This window comes from Dermacentor andersoni, unplaced genomic scaffold (assembly GCF_023375885.2).
Source record: "Dermacentor andersoni unplaced genomic scaffold, qqDerAnde1_hic_scaffold ctg00000039.1, whole genome shotgun sequence".
NCBI classification, from domain to species: domain Eukaryota; kingdom Metazoa; phylum Arthropoda; class Arachnida; order Ixodida; family Ixodidae; genus Dermacentor; species Dermacentor andersoni.
This window is the reverse complement of record NW_027314752.1, coordinates 33,825,492-33,840,253: the sequence shown is the minus strand read 5'-3', so window position 1 is coordinate 33,840,253 and position 14,762 is coordinate 33,825,492.

The window sequence follows — 14,762 nt, the reverse complement described above, 5'->3', positions numbered from 1 at the left end:
TACTTAAGAAAACTGACAGTCAGGGTACTGAAATTGCGGCCTTGAGGTAGCGTGTTGAACATTTGTAGTCTGAAACTTCTCCAAATGCTTTCGAAGTGAAAGCTCAGTTAAATGAATTGGAGCAGTACAGCCGCCGACAAACATCGAGATTCACGGTGTGCAAAAAGAAGAGAATGAAAACCTTCTTGATAAGATGAACTGTCTGGCACGTACGCTCGACCCTCCCGAGCTATCAGACTCTGACCTTGATTCCCTTCATCGGCTGCATCCACGTGCTGGTAAAAAACCTGTAGTGATAGCTCGCTTCCGATCTGTCATGTTAAAGGAACGGTGGATGCAAAGTCGCTCACGTCTTCGGGAGAAAGCAGCAGACTTGCGAATTTTTGATAATCTAACTGCGATGAACCAAAGGCTTTTATGGCTAGCACAAACGAATGGAAAAGAAATGAAGTACTGCTTCGTGTGGCAAAAGAATGGTCATGTTTTTGCACTGAAGAATCGCGGTGACAGTGTCATTCGAATTTGCCAAGAAAGTGACCTCGCGAACATGGTTTAATGTTAACGCTGCCGGCATTGTTTGATAAACTTTATTCTTTCCAATGGCGGTTTCATGTTCTAAGTCTTACCTCGATTTCGTTTCTTTTCGTGATTTTGCTTCTGAGGAGAGTAAGCATTCGAAGTTCTTTTCCTTATATTATTTAAACGCGCAGAGTTTACGGAACAAAGAGGACCAATTAAACACATTCTTCATGTCCTTAGGTTTTGAGTTCGATATTTTGGCCTTTACGGAAACTTGGTACAATAACGCTCAAGATGCAATCCAAATCAATGGTTACAAACTTGAATGCTTGAGCAGGTGTAGTAAAAAAGGGGGTGGGGTTGCTTTATACATAAAAAACGCTATTCATTATGAAGTAATGGCTGAACACTGTGCTATGTTGTCCAGTTACGAACTTCTTTTTGTCAGATGTAGAACTTTCATAATTGGGCTTGTTTACAGGCCTCCCGCTGGGTCTCTGGTTGAATTTTTCCGTCGGTTTGAAACATTGCTTGATTCTCCGTCGTCACTGAAAATGCCTGTGGTAATTTTGGGTGACTTTAACATTGATTTGTTGCAACCTGCTAACACATCAGTGAATGATTTTGTCGACCTGTTATCAATGTATGGCTTTTCAAACAATATTGCTCTGCCTACTCGCATCTCTGCATCCAGTGAAACCTTGATTGATTTGTGTCCGACTAATCATGATGAAAGTGACGTGAAAGCGGGAGTGCTTGTAAGTGCAATCAGTGATCATTTACCTTTGTTCTGCTTCATTCCTAAGCGCACCTTTCCACAGGTTACCATAGAAAACTCGACAAAAACTACGCGGATGATAACTAATCGTGCGATAGATAACTTCCGTCAAAATATTACATCTGTAAACTGGAATGAAATTTTACATAAAAATAAATCTGATTCCAACCTTTTATACAACAGTTATCTCGAGAAAATTGTTCAAATTTACGAACATTCTTTTCCTTTGGTAACTGTTAGAAAGTTCAAGAAAGCGAGAAAACCCTGGGTTACCTACGACTTAGTCAAGGGAATGAAAGCACGAGATAAGCTCTTCAGCAACTTACTGAAATATAAGGACGCAGAAATTTTTAAGCCATATAAAAAGGTTAGGAACAGGCTAAATGCCGACATAAAAAAGTCATGTGTTGATTACTACGCTAACAAATTTACGGACATTCTTTATGATCCTAAAAAAACTTGGTGAACTCTAAAGGACCTATTGCGGCACACAAAAAAGCATTCCCCAGGAACTTACGTACAGCGATAAAGTGCTAAGTGGTAAAACCCTCGCTGAAGTATTCTATCAGCAGTTCTTGTGCTTTGGCTCCTTTGACTCAGAAGTTAGCAACAACTTTAAGGACTATATTAACATCAGTTTGCAAAATACTGTGTATCTTCGTCCTGTTACACCTACAGAAATAGCAGACATTATTAGCAATTTAAACAACAGCTCTTCTTGTGGTTATGACGGTATTAAAATAGCACCAATTAAAGCAGTCGCGGATTTATTATGCAGTGTTCTTTGTGACATAACAAATATTGTGTTTTCTACAGGCACATTTCCGGATAACATGAAAATTGCTAGGATCGTCGTCTTGCATAAAGGTGGCGCAACTGATTGCATCACTAATTACCGACCGATATCAATACTTCCAGTTCTTTCTAAAATTATTGAAAAAGCCTTAAATTCTAGAATAACTGGACACATGCAAAAGCATAACCTTATATCCCCGAATCAGTATGGCTTCCAAAAGGGGTAAATCCACTGAATCTGGGTTACTTGAAATACGTGATAAAATTGTTACCAATATAGAAAACCAACAATACACAATAGGCCTATTTTTAGACTTTAATAAAGCATTTGATTCAATTAAACATGACATACTTTTTTCTAAATTACCCTTTTATGGAATTAGAGGCATTGCTTTAAACTTACTGCGTAGCTATCTATCACACCGCTCCCTATTTGTGGAAATCAACAGCATAAAATCAGATTTAGCAGACATTAGGTACGGCATCCCGCAGGGTTCTATTATAGGTCCTACGATTTTCCTTCTTTATATCAATGATATTGTCACCTGGTGGTGACGTTAAGAACACAGTAGCAATACTGTGAAAGACAAAACTAACTTTTATTGGGTGAACCTGTGCCCACAAAACAGGCTACACTTATAGCACAACGATAGCGGCGAACACAGTGGGCGATCGTCGAAAATCTGATCAGCGGGTCAAGCAGTCATCGAATGTTCCAGACTAATCGTTCGGACCCGCGTGCCTTCCACAAAGTTCTACACCATTCGCGTTACGCGATGAAATCAGATAACACAACGTTCGGCGACAACAGGCAGCCGGGTAGAAGCATCGATAACTTTCCAGAAACGTCGGATACATGCAGGCGCGTCCCTTGCTGTGCGATTACAGTTAAGCGGCGAAACGTGGTCGCCCGATAAAGATAAGTACACGTGTCAATACCCCCCTCTTAAAAAGCATCGACCCGACGCTGAAAACAAATGAAGGTAATAAACAAAAGCACTCGTAGCAAAGAAAAGAACAAAAATGGCGAAGTTCGATCAGTGTCCGTAAAAGGGTTTAAGGCGCACCACGTGGACCACTTCAGATCGTGCGCGACGCCGCTGTGAATGCGAAATGCCGTCTGGCACGACCTCATAGTCCAGAGCGCCAATACGTCGGATGACCTTGTAGGGTGCGAAATAGCGTCGGAGTAGTTTCTCACTGAGTCTTCGTCGGCGTATCGGGGTCCAGACCCAAACACGGTCGCCAGGTTGGTACTCGACGAAGCGTCGTCGGAGGTTGTAGTGTCGGCTGTCGGTCCCCTGCTGGCTCTTGATTCGCAGGCGGGCGAGCTGTCGGGCTTCTTCGGCGCGCTGGAGATAGGTAGCGACGTCAAGGTTCTCCTCGTCAGTGACGTGCGGCAGCATGGCGTCGAGCGTCGTCGTCGGGTTCCTGCAGTAAACGAGCTTAAACGGCGTGATCTGTGTTGTTTCTTGCACCGCCGTGTTGTACGCAAAGGTTACGTACGGCAGGACCGCGTCCCACGTCTTGTGTTCGACGTCGACGTACATCGCTAGCATGTCGGCGAGGGTCTTATTCAGGCGCTCCGTGAGACCATTCGTCTGCGGATGGTAGGCAGTTGTCCTCCTGTGGCTTGTCTGGCTGTACTGCAGAATGGCTTGGGTGAGCTCTGCTGTAAAAGCCGTTCCTCTGTCGGTGGTGAGGACTTCCGGGGCACCATGTCGCAGCAGGATGTTCTCCACGAAAAATTTCGCCACTTCGGCTGCGCTGCCTTTTGGTAGAGCTTTAGTTTCAGCAAAACGGGTGAGATAGTCCGTCGCTACGACGATCCACTTATTCCCGGATGTTGATATCGGAAACGGCCCCAACAAATCCATCCCAATCTGCTGGAATGGTCGGCGAGGAGGTTCGATCGGCTGTAGCAATCCTGCTGGCCTTGTCGGTGGTGTCTTGCGTCGTTGACAGTATCGGCATGTCTTGACGTAACGGGCGACGTCGGCGGTCAGACGCGGCCAGTAATACCTTTCCTGTATTCTCGACAGCGTCCGGGAGAATCCGAGGTGCCCAGCGGTTGGATCGTCGTGTAGGGCGTGCAGTATTTCTGGACGCAGCGCTGACGGTACAACAAGAAGGTAGCTGGCGCGGACTGGTGAGAAGTTCTTCACGAGCAGGTTGTTTTGTAGCGTGAACGAAGACAACGCGCGCTTAAATGCCCTAGGGACAACGTCGGTGTTCCCTTCCAAATATTCGACGAGGCCTTTTAGCTCCGGGTCGGCTCGTTGCTGTTTAGTGAAGTCTTCCGCGCTTATTATCCCAAGGAAAGCGTGGTCGTCCTCGTCGTCTTGCGGCGGGGAATCTATGGGGGCGCGCGATAAGCAGTCGGCGTCGGAGTGTTTTCTTCCGGACTTGTATATTCCCGTGACGTCATATTCTTGTAGTCTGAGGCTCCACCGCGCCAGCCGTCCTGAAGGGTCCTTTAAGTTAGCTAGCCAACACAACGCGTGATGGTCACTGACGACTTTGAATGGCCTGCCATAGAGGTAAGGGCGGAATTTAGCTCTAGCCAAAATGATGGCGAGGCATCCCTTTTCAGTCGTAGAATAGTTGCTTTCCACTTTTGACAGCGACCAGCTAGCATACGATATCACCCTTTCAAGTCCTTGTTTCCTCTGGACTAGGACGGCACCGAGGACTAGGCTACTGGCGTCAGTGTGGATTTCGGTATCGGCGTCCTCGTCGAAGTGTGCAAGTGCAGGCGGCGACTGCATGCGTCGTTTGAGTTCTTGAAATGCCTTGGCCTGCGGCGTTTCCCACTTGAACGCGACATCACATTTGGTTAGATGTGTTAGCGGCTCCGCGATGCGTGCAAAGTCCTTGACAAAGCGCCTATAGTAGGCACACATGCCAAGGAATCTGCGCACTGCTTTCTTGTCGGTTGGCTGCGGGAACTTTGCGATGGCAGCTGTCTTCTGTGGGTCGGGGCGTACTCCTGATTTGCTGATCACGTGGCCTAGGAACAAAAGCTCATCGTAAGCGAAGCGGCACTTTTCCGGCTTCAGAGTGAGCCCTGATGACTTGATGGCTTCTAACACTGTCGCAAGCCGCCTAAGGTGATCGTCGAAATTTTCTGCGAAGACAACGACGTCATCCAGGTAAACAAGGCACGTCTGCCACTTCAGTCAGGCTAACACCATGTCCATGATGCGCTGAAACGTTGCAGGCGCCGAGCACAGCCCGAATGGCATGACCTTGAACTCGTAGAGGCCGTCTGGCGTGATGAAGGCAGTCTTTTCGCGATCTCTCTCGTCGACTTCTATTTGCCAGTAGCCAGACTTGAGGTCCATCGATGAGAAGTATTTAGCATTGCAGAGCCGATCCAATGCGTCGTCTATCCGTGGGAGGGGCTACACGTCTTTCTTCGTGATTTTGTTCAGTCGACGATAATCGACACAGAAACGTAGGGTTCCGTCCTTTTTCTTCACTAAAACAACTGGAGACGCCCACGGGCTTTTCGACGGCTGGATGATGTCGTCGCGCAGCATTTCGTCGACCTGTTGTCTTATAGCTTCGCGTTCTCGCGTCGAAACTCGGTCAGGGCTCTGGCGGAGTGGTCGAGCGCTCTCTTCGGTTATTATGCGATGCTTTGCAACTGGTGTTTGTCGAATCCTCGATGACGTCGAAAAACAGTCTTTGTATCGTCGGAGAAGACTTCTGATCTGTTGCTGCTTACTCATAGGAAGACTTCGATTCACGTCGAAGTCTGCTTCGGGGACAGTGCTCTTCGGGGTAGATGCGGCTGAATCCGAGAGGACAAAGGCATTGCTGGTTTCCACAATTTCCTCGATGTATGCGATTTTCGTGCTCTTGTTGATGTGCTTGAACTCTTGGCTGAAGTTGGTTAGCATAACTTCCACTTGCCCTCCATGAAGTCGAGCAATCCCTCTTGCGACGCAAATTTCACAGTCGAGCAGTAGATGTTGGTCGCCCTCGATGACGCCTTCTACGTCAGCGGGTGTTTCAGTGCCGACGGAAATAATAATGCTGGAGCGCGGCGGGATGCTCACTTGATCTTCGAGCACACTCAAGGCGTGGTGACTACGACAGCTCTCCGGCGGTATCGCTTGATCTTGTGACAGCGTTATCGATTTCGACTTCAGGTCGATGACTGCACCATGTTGATTCAGGAAGTCCATGCCGAGAATGACGTCTCGTGAACACTGTTGGAGGACAACGAAGGTGGCAGGGTAAGTCCGGTCATCAACGGTAATTCTTGTCGTGCAGATTCCAGTCGGCGTAATGAGGTGTCCTCCAGCGGTTCGAATTTGAGGGCCTTCCTATGCAGTTTTAACTTTCTTCAAATGGACGGCGATGTGTCCACTCATTACGGAGTAATCGGCCCCTGTGTCCACTAAGGCGGTAACTGCGTGGCCGTCGAGAAGCACGTCGAGGTCGGTGGTTCTTTGTCTGGCGTTGCAGTTACGTCTTGGCGTCGGATCACGGCTGCGTCGTGTTGAACTAAAGCTGGAACAGTGCGTCGTCAAGTCGCCTTTCGTCGGTGTAGTCTTGGATTCCTGATTTCGTCGGGACGGCGGCGTGTCGTTACGTCGTCGAGGTAGTTTCTTCGGTGTCTTCGTCGGCGGCGGAGGATCTTCGTCAGTTCGACGAACAGCAACCACACCTCCATCGGTAACTGCTTTTAGTTTTCCGGATATGGGCTCGCTGACCGTCGCCGGGCTGGGCCAGAGTAAGGTCGGCGCTGCGGCGACAGGTAGCGGCCTGGTGACGGCGAACGGGATGGTCGTCGAGGGTTCCACTCAGTGGCGGCGATGTAGTCGGCGATATCGCGAGGTCGTTCGCCAATTTGTGGTCGCGGCGCGTTAACGGCGAACCCTCGGAGTCCCATATCCCGGTATGGGGATCGGCGGTAGATGTGCCTGGCTTCTCCGCAGTGATAGCAAAGCGGACGGTGGTCGGGGGCGCACCAAACGTCAGTCTTCCTTGGAACGCCGCGTGAGGGGACGGCTTGGCATGCTGGCGGCGGGGGTGGTGGTGGACGACGGAACTGTGTCGTCACTGGGCCCTGGCGTGGACGCGGAGGGGGTACGTGACGGCGGGCTACAGCGGCGTATGTCATCGCTTGCGGCTGAGGTTACGGCAATTCAGGGGCTACTCCGAGTTGTTGGACCTCCTCACGTACGGCGTTGGCAATCGACGCCACTTGAGGCTGGGATGACGGGAAGAGCTTTTGCAGCTCCTCCCGCACGACCGCTCGGATAGTCTCGCGCAGGTCGTCGGTGGCCAGTGACTGAACTCCGGCGTAGTTTGTCGAGTTAGAGCGGCGGTTAAATTACCGGTTCCACATTTCCAGTGTCTTCTCGATGCTGGTGGCTTCGCGAATAAACTCCTCGACAGTCTGCGGTGGGCTCCATAACATTCCGGCGAAAAGTTCCTTCTTTACACCACGCATCAGTAGGCGGACTTTCTTCTCCTCGGACATTTCCGGGTCGGCGTGGCGGAATAGGCGGCTCATTTCTTCGGTAAAAATCGCTGTGGTCTCATTTGGTAGTTGCACCCGGGTTTCTAATAGCGCTTGGGCTCGTTCTCGGCGTACGACGCTTGCGAATGTCTGCAGGAAGCCGCTTCGGAACAGCTCCCAGGTCGTTAAGGTGGCTTCTCGGTTCTCGAACCACGTCCTGGCAGCGTCTTCCAATGCGAAGAAGACATGTCGCAGTTTGTCGTCACTGCTCCAGTTGTTAAAAGCAGCGACCCTCTCGTATGTCTCAAGCCAGCTTTCCGGGTCCTCGAACGTTGAACCACGGAACGTCGGAGGCTCCCTGGGCTGCTGCAGCATGATGGGGGATGCTGGAGCTGCCATTGGGGTGGACTTTATGGCGATCTTCCTGGTCGTCTCAGGCAAAAGTCCGTGCTCGGGGGGCAGTTGTTGAAGACGGCGGCTTGCTCGATGGTCCGGGACTACGTTGGTGTTGTCTTTGCGTTCCGGGCTTGGATCTCGGCTTGTCGGGGGCGTCCGGTACATGAACCAAAAGCACCTCCACAGATGTCACGTGGTGGTGACGTTAAGAACACAGTAGCAGTACTGTGAAAGACAAAACTAACTTTTATTGGGCGAACCTGTGCCCACAAAACAGGCTACACTTATAGCACAACGATAGCGGCGAACACAGTCGGCGATCGTCGAAAATCTGATCAGCGGGTCAAGCGCGTCGGCTTTTATAGAGCAGTCGTCGAATGTTCCAGACTAATCGTTCGGACCCGCGTGCCTTCCACAAAGTTCTACACCATTCGCTTAGGCGATGAAATCAGATAACACAAGGTTCGGCGACAACAGACAGCCGGGTAGAAGCATCGATAACTTTCCAGAAACGTCGGATACATGCAGGCGCGTCCCTCGCTGTGCGATTACAGTTAAGCGGCCAAACGTGGTCGCCCGATAAAGATAAGTACACGTGTCAATATCGTGGCAATACCAGAAACACCCGATATTGTATTATATGCCGACGATACAAACGTTTTTTTCTCCTCTGATAACATCTCTACTCTAATTCCTCTTATTAACAACTGGTTAAATTCCCTTTCAGTGTGGCTATCGGCTAATCAGTTGAGCCTTAATGTTAAAAAAAAACAAAGTATATTGTTTTCACTCCTATTAACAAACCAGTTAAGTTCGCATCTTCTTTAATATTTCATTCGCAACCATTTGAAAGGGTTTCCCAGTACAAGTTCTTGGGTGTACTCTTCCATGAAAATCTACGGTGGACGCATCACGTAAGTTATATTAAACGTAGCATAGCACAATTAATTGGTATGCTCAATAAGCATCGCACGCTGTTACCTTTAAAACTTAAACGTCAGTTATACTTTTCTACTATTCATTCTATATTCCACGATTGTCCACTTATCTGGGGCGTCACTTCTAAGGCTAGCTTGGAAACTCTATTCCGAATGCAGAAGAAGTGCGTTCGTATTATTCATAACCTATCGATGTACGAACATACCTCTGAGTGCTTTCACCAGGACAGTATTTTGAGTGTCGCTTGTCTATATAAAGTAAAGTTATCCGGAAAAGCATTTTTAGAATTCATATGTAATCGTGAGAACTTTTTTTCTGTATATACTAATACCACAACTAACTACACCTTAAGAACTAGGAACTTTATTAAGGTAAAAACTAGAACAAACTACGGCAATCAGCTTTTACAGTGGCAGATTCCTAATTTACTTAATGATGAGCATGCTTTATTTGATATCATGCAAGATTCCTCAACCATTTCAATATTCAGAAAGAAATCAAAACTGTATTTTTCCAACCATTGACATCTGTTTTTTGTAATTTATTTCCTGTTTTTCGACTGATATGCAATTTCATGCGTTGCAAGACTTTTTGTTCCCATGTGGCTTTTTGGCCTTCCTGTATCTTTCTGTAAGCACTTTATTTCTTCATTTTCATTATTTATACTTATTGTGCTGCAATGATTTCTTGTATGTATAATTGTATCATTCGTATATATATATATGTATATGTGTGTATTATGTGTATATATGGATATCTTTTTTGCACTGTTGTCTGCTGTGCTCGTGGCGCCAGGGGCCTAGTCAGGCCTGTATAGTCTCGCCTTTTGCTCCGGCGCCATGACAATCTTGTAGTGTCAAAATTGTAATAAACTTCAAACTTCAAATGATCTGCCGTGAGCATGATCCATAGAGCCAGAACAGACGCGCTCCGTTACAAAGCGTAAAGGGGCCGAGATATGGCCGAGGAAGCGGAGCGATTTGTTGTTGTCGGATAGCAGCTGGACCTTGAAGGGACAGCTCTTCAGACATTCGTGCGCGAGGAACGAGCGATCCGTCGCGAGCGCCTTCGAGAATGGGAACACCAAAGGCGCGAAGACGATGAGCGCAACAAGGCGCGGAGGGAACAGCGTCCCCTTGAAATAGACAAAAAAAGGCCTCGAGCTGCCGCGCGCAAGGAGCGATTGCACAAGCAATACTGGCGGCTCAGAAAATCTACCTAGTGCAGGCGTAGCGACAACGCAGTTCGCGGGGGTCAGCAAACAAAGACTACTGGCACATTTTAACGATAAGTCGGATGACCTGGACGCGTAACTGGCGCGCTTTGTGCGAGTGGGCAAAGCCTACGAATGGGCGAGGGAACAATGGGTCACCGCCCTCAGTACGTGCCTAACGGAGAAGCAGTTACTGTGTTGGGCCGCATGCCAGGGTTGGAGGCGTTGGCTCACAGCAAGGTTAAACGGGCCCTCCTACGTCGGTTTCGCCTGACAGAAGAGGGCTTCCGGAAAAAAATTCAGGAAAGAAGCACCCCAGCACGAACAAGCGCAATCGCAGTTTTTGTTTCGGCTGGAGAAAAACTGGAAGAGATGGGTCCACCTCTCGGAGGCCACGAAGTCCTACGAGAGAATCAAAGACCTCCTCCTGCCAAACAGTTTCTTGAAAAGACCAAGCCAGCGCTGCCGATGTTCCCGAAGGAAAAAAAAAGATCCGGGACAAAATACACATGCTCTAGGGGGCCGAAGAATATATGAGTGCCCGAGATACAATTAAGTCGGAAAGCGTGAAACAAAACAAGAAGACGAAGCCAGGGACAATCTCGATGCGCGCCGAGACAGGCGACAATCAACAGTGGAACGGGGCTCCGTTGTTACCTATGCTCACAACCGGGACGTGTTGCGTCACAATGCACTAGCACGAATAAAAAGCCGGAGCAGTCGAACAGTAATGTCTTGGCTAGTAATGTCTTGGCCTGCCTTGAGGAGGATGGCTACCTCGAATTACAAGGCAACCAGCGCGTGCCCGTTGTAAATCAGGGCACTTCACCTGCTACGGCTTATCTGCCTGTCTTCGAAGGCCGTGTTGCACAGTAGACCATGAAGGTCCTGAGGGAGAGTGGCTGCCACATTGTTATAGTCACCCGGGACATTGCCCAGCCATCCAATATGACAGGCGGGTGCCGAGCCGTCTATCCCGTAGAACGTTCAGTAAGAACTTCGCCCTGGGCTCGAATCAGAATCATCATCATCATCAGCAGCAGCAGCAGCATAGTTACACCCACTGCAGGGCAAAGGCCTCTCCCAAACTTCTCCAACTACCCCGGTCATGTACTAATTGTGGCCATGTTGTCCCTGCAAACTTCTTAATCTCATCCATCCACCTAACTTCCTGCCGCCCCCTGCTATGCTTCTCTTGTAATACAGTCCGTAACAGTCAATGACCATCGGTTATCTTCGCTGCTCAATACATGCCCTGACCATGCCCAATTCTTTTTTTTTATTTCAACTAAGATGTCATTATCTTGCGTTTGTTCCCTCACCAAATCTGCTCTTTTCTTATCCCTTAATGTTACACCTATTATTCTTCTTTGCATAGCTCGTCGCGTCGTCCTCAATTTAAGTAGAACCCTTTTCGTAAGCTTCCAGGTTTCTGCCCCGTACGTGAGTACTGGTAAGATACAGCTGTTATACACTATTCTCGAGAGGGATAATGACAGCCCGCTGTTCGTGATCTGAGAATTCCTGACAAACGCACCCCAGCCCATTCTCATTCCTCTGATTATTTCAGTCTTATGATCCGGATCTGCGGTCACTACCTGGCCTGAGTAGATGTATTCCCTTACCACTTCCAGCACCTCGCTACCTATAGCAAACTGTTGTTCTTTACCGAGACTGTGAAACATTACTGTAGTTTTCTGCAGATTAATTTTTACACCAACCCTTCTGCTTAGCCTCTCCAGGTCAGTGAGCATGCATTGCAATTGATCCCCTGAGTTATTAATCAAGGCAATATCATCAGCCAACCGCATGTTACAAAGGTATTTTGCATTACTTCTTATCCCCAATTCTTCCCAATCCAGGTCTCTGAATACATCCTGTAAAGACGCTGTGAATAGCATTGGAGAGATCGTATCTCCCTGCCTGACGTCTTTCTTTATTTGGAATTTGTTGTTTTCTTCATTGGGGACTACGGTGGCTGTGGAGCCGCGATAGATATTTTTCAGTATTTATTACATAGAGCTCGTCTACACCCTGATTCCGTAATGCCTCCATGACTGCTGAGGTTTCAACGGAATCAAGCGCTTTCTCGTAATCAATGAAAGCTATATATAAGGGTTGGTTATATTCCGCGCATTTCTCTATCACCAGATTGACAATGTGAATATATTCTATTGTTGAGTAGCCTTTACGGAATCCTGCCTGGTCCTTTGCTTGACAGAAGTCTAAGGTGTTCCTGATTCTATTTGCCATGACCTTAGTAAACAGTTAGTAGGACAGTAAGCTGCGTGGTCTATAATTTTTCAAGTCGTTGGCGTCCCCTTTCTTATGGATTAGGATTATGTTAGCGTTCTTCGAAGATTCCGGTACCCTCGAGGTCATGAGGCATTGCCTATACAGGGTTGGCAGTTTTTCTAGCACAATCTGCCCACCATCCTTACACAAATCTGCTGCTACATGATCCTCCCCAGCTGCCTGCCCCCTTTGCAAAGCTCCCAAAGCTTTCTTTACTTATTCCGGGGTTACCTGTGGGATTTCAAGTTCCTCTAGACTATTTTCTCTTCCATAATCGTCGTGGGTGCCACTAGTACTGTATAAATCTCTATAGAACTCCTCAGCCACTTGAACTATCTCATCCATATTAGTAATGATATTGCCGGCTTTGTCTCTTAACGCATACATATGGTTCTTGCCAATTCTTAGTTTCTTCGTCACTGTTTTTAGGCTTCCTCCGTTCCTGAGAGCACGTTCAATTCTATCTATATTATACTTCCTTATGCCAGCTGTCTTACGCTTGTTGATTAACTTCGAAAGTTCTGTCAGTTCTATTCTAGCTGTAGGGTTAGAGGCTTTCATACATTGGCGTTTCTTGATCAGATCTTTCGTCTCCTGCGATAGATTACTGGTATCCTGTCTAACGGAGTTACCACCGACTTCTATTGCGCATTTCTTAATGATGCCCATAAGATTGTCGTTCATTGTATCAACACTAAGGTCCTCTTCCTGAGTTAAAGCCGAATACCTGTTTTGTAGCTTGATCTATAATTCGTCTATTTTGCCCTCTTAATGCTAACTCATCGATCGGCTTCTTATGTACCAGTTCCTTCCGGTCCCTCCTCAAGTCTAGGCTAATTCGAGTTCTTACCATCCTATGGTCACTGCAGCGCACCTTGCCATGGATGTCCACATAGTGTATAATGCGAGGGTTAGCGCTGAGTATAAAGTCTATTTCATTTCTAGTCTCGTCATTCGGGCTCCTCCACGTGCACTTTCGGCTATCCCACTTGCGGAAGAAGGTATTCATTATCCGCATATTATTGTATTCTGCAAAGTCTACTAGTAACTCTCCCCTGCTATTCCTAGTGCCTATGCCATATTCCCCCACTGACTTGTCTCCAGCCTGTTTCTTGCCTACCTTGGCATTGAAGTCGCCCACCCGTATGGTGTATTTTGTTTCGACTTTACCCATCGCTGATTCCACGTCTTCATAGAAGCTTTCGACTTCCTGGTCATTATGACTGGATGTAAGGGCGTAGACGTGTACGACCTTTAATTTGTACCTCTTATTAAATTTTACAACAAGACCTGCCACTACTCGTTAATGCTACAGAATTCCTGTATGTTACCAGCTATATTCTTATTAATCAGGAATCTCACTCCTTATTCTCGTCTCTCCGGTTAGCCCCGGTAGCACTGCACATGCCCGCTTTTTATCACACTATATATCGTCCTAACTTCAGTGAGCCCTATTATATCCCATTTACTGCCATATAATTCCCTCAATCCAAACTCGCTTCACTAGATAACGTTCTAGCGTTAAATGTTGCCACCTTCATATTCCAATGGCGACCTGTCCGGATCCGAATAGACACAACCTACTATCGAGTGGAGGTCATGGCGGCATGCATGCAGGACCCACTCTTTGACCACATCCTGGGGAATATCGAAGGTGCCCGAGCACCGGTCGAGCCAGACGGGGCTTAGGGTGAAGCCTCCGCACAGAATGAAGTCAAATGGGTGGAACCATCGATAACGGAAACCCAGCCTCCGCACTTAGCGGCCGTCATCACACGCCGACAGTTCCAACAACAGTACTCCCAGACCTTCCGGAGATTGCAGGTGCCGTCCACCCAGGCTGAGGTCACTCGCGAGCAAATGAAACAGGACCAACAGCGAGACACTGCCCTGCAACAGCTCTTTCAGCTACGCAGGGAGCAACGCATTGTGCAGTGCAAGGGGCCGGATCATTCGACATCAGACTGAGGGACGTTCTGTTCTACCGTGAATACATGCCCGACTCGGTATCGAGCGCGGTGTAGCTGATAGTGCCGAGACAACATCGCGGCAAAGTCCTTCACCTTGCACACGGCGGGCTAATGGCAGGTCACTTCGGAGAGAAGGCCACGGACCGCATACTGGCAGTTTCTCTTGGCCGGGAGTTCATGGAAATACACACACATTTGTCGCCTCATGCGACATTTGTCAGGAGTCCACACTAGATACAATACGCAAGGCTGCCCCGCCGAGGACCAAGCGCAAAGTTTGGGCCTTCTTGGGACTGGTCAGCTACTATAACAAATTTATCAAAAATTATGCCACAATCGCCACGGCCTTGAAGCACCTGACGAAGAAGCATGCGCCAATTG